At 43.2% G+C, this 2,680-nt stretch overlaps 1 protein-coding gene across 2 annotated transcripts in view; it reads right to left on the bottom strand.

The window, feature by feature from the left end:
* The window catches only part of LOC123061032 (ankyrin-1), a 12,306-nt gene that overhangs the window by 4,880 nt on the left and 4,746 nt on the right, over positions 1–2,680 (bottom strand). The window lies entirely within an intron of this gene.

Raw genomic sequence — 2,680 nt, 5'->3', positions numbered from 1 at the left:
TTTATCCCCATTGTATAAGGGGTCTCTTGAACTTTACCACACACTTGTATATGTATTGGCCTTTGGCCCTCCTGTGAAGTTAGTGGCTGATTATCCAACAACAAGAAGCTGTATTTAGACACTTTGCACATAAATTTCAGTTGTTATCATTTATCAATATCATTACCAAGGATAAGCATAATGGCATAAGAACAGGCGATTAATAGCAACTATAAATAATTCTCCTCCATTTCACTCAGGGCATCTCTAGCTTGTCCCTTCTAATTTAGCCCCACCAATAGCGGGATGACCGTTTTGGCTCAGAGGAGCATATGCTCCTGGTTGAACAGTAAATTCAGAAATAATAATAATAAATATTAAAATTCTGAATTTTTTTGTACATGTTCATGTTAGTGTAACAAGTTTGCTTGAAAATTTTCATGGTGAACGGAATAGCAGTGCTTCGTCGGTCAAAAAAACAAAATTAAGTAATAACATTTGGCATTCGTCTTGTTTTTTTTGCACAGGTCAAAATGCCTAATCTTTCCCCCTAAAAATTTGCCAGTAGCGTTTACGTGTGACGATGTGCAGATTGATTTTTTTTTCAAAATTTTGACATTTGCAAAAAGTATTTTTGACACGCAGGAGCGTACGCTCCAAAGCCCGAATTGGATTTCTGCTCAAACAGCTCCTTACACTCGTTATATTTGATCCGCTAATGAAAAACGATTCCTAGCCGAACCCTTAAAACTTAAATCCCTAAAAAAACTTTCGCCAATTAAGTTTTTGTGTATGTACTACATTTCAACTACATATTTGCACACATATTAAATCCAAACTTAACAATCAAAGTTCACAAAATTCATGAATATTAGAAAATTAAAGTTCACAACAAATTATTCGAATTCAAACACGCAAAAGGGTCCAAATGAAGTAAAGAGCATGATAGAAGCACAACAATCAACCGGTGCTATGGAGTAGCCACCAATGCTAAACAAGATCTTAGAGCTAGGTATGAACTTTTTGGTTCTCGATGCTTCGATGCGCTGCGAGGAATCAATGCATGTTGTTTGCATCGTGTTCCAGCTCAACAGGATCCCATTGGTGATGTACAGAAAGTTCTCTGGCATGGCTCATGTTATGCGAGATGATGCAACATGTCATTATTTGCCATAGGACCAGTGGGTTCGAATACTCGGCAGGGCCATGAACAATGGCAAAGCGCTTCTGAAGCACACCGAAATCTCTCTCAACATCATTGCAGACTATTCACGCATTGCAAAGTGGGATCTCTTAGTGCCTTTAGGTCACGTGGTTGTCTTCACAAATGTGGTCCATGGAAGATAGATGCCATCTGCAAGGTAGTAACCCATTGTGTACTGACGGTCATCATTGACAACATAGTTGCAAGGAGGAGCATCTCCAACAAAAAGCACTCCAAATAGTGATAATCTCGACAGCACATTCAGATCATTACGAGAGCTAGGCAATCCAAAGTATGAATGCCAAATCCATAGATCCTCCAATGCAACTGCCTCAAGAACGATTGTTGGATCTTTTGGGTGCCCTTTGTACTGAACATTTCATCCCACAAGACAATTCTTCTATGTCTAGTGCATGCAATCAATTGATCCAAGCATACCATGCCATCCATGTTTTTCACTCAAAGCCAAAAGCCTCTAGGCATCTTCATCATTGGGAGCCCTCAAGTACTCTGCCCCATCTCAATCATGGCTCGTGTGTATCTTTGAATGGCCTACAAGATTGAATCTTCCCCGATGTGGACATAGTCAATAATGGCATCAGCCCAACACCCATATGCAAGCACTCGTACAGCCGCGACACACTTCATTAATGGGCTCGCACTTATCTCCCCTGATGCATACCTCCTCAATTTAAACCATCCATGCTTCTCCACAGCTCTTGCAATGGTGAGGAAGAGAGTCGGTGCATCCAAAACCATGGAAGAAAATACTTCTCCAGGTAGGTTGCATTGGGATTGAAATAATCCTTCATAAGCTTCTCATGGCCCTCTGCTCTATCTCGATTGATGCACAAGCGGCCAAACTATGATCCTAGTCTCGGTCTCCGGAAGTCATTATTAACAATCACCATAATGGCGATTTCAAAATCATCATCTTCTTCCTCCTCTTCCGACAAAGAGTCGTCGAAGACCATCTCCCTCAACCTCATCTACCCTATGCAATATTCTGGGTTGAATTTGATTCAAAAACAACAACACGTAATGAAAATAGCTATAGAAAGCGCACCTAAGCAATTCATCGAACACCTTTCCGACGGAGAAGGTTAGAGCTTCGACTGGCGGAGTTGATCGAATCCGAAGCTAGGGGTGGACGGCAGGCAGGGCAGTAGACGGCCGCAGTCAACGGCGGGCCTCAAATCGAACTCCTCGGGCGATGACAAAGCTCACCGTTTGCCTACAAAGATCGCCGGTCTTGGCACAATAACGGCGCCACAAAGCTCCTCGGCAGGCGTTCTACATCATCTCCGTCATCCGCCGGCTTCGTTTTGGAACAAACGAAGCATGTCTGGTTGTTTTTTCGGCCACGAGATAAAGGCGGCAGCGGTGGAGATATCTGTCAATTCCAGCGACTGGCGGGTGGATCAAAGTGCGGAGGTTGCAGGGTGTCAGCAAGCCTGCAGGTGGACACCGGAGGCAACACCGGCGTCAATGCGGTGC

Source organism: Triticum aestivum, chromosome 3A, assembly GCF_018294505.1.
Source record: "Triticum aestivum cultivar Chinese Spring chromosome 3A, IWGSC CS RefSeq v2.1, whole genome shotgun sequence".
Lineage (NCBI taxonomy): Eukaryota > Viridiplantae > Streptophyta > Magnoliopsida > Poales > Poaceae > Triticum > Triticum aestivum.
This window is presented reverse-complemented; position numbering and strand designations above follow the sequence as displayed.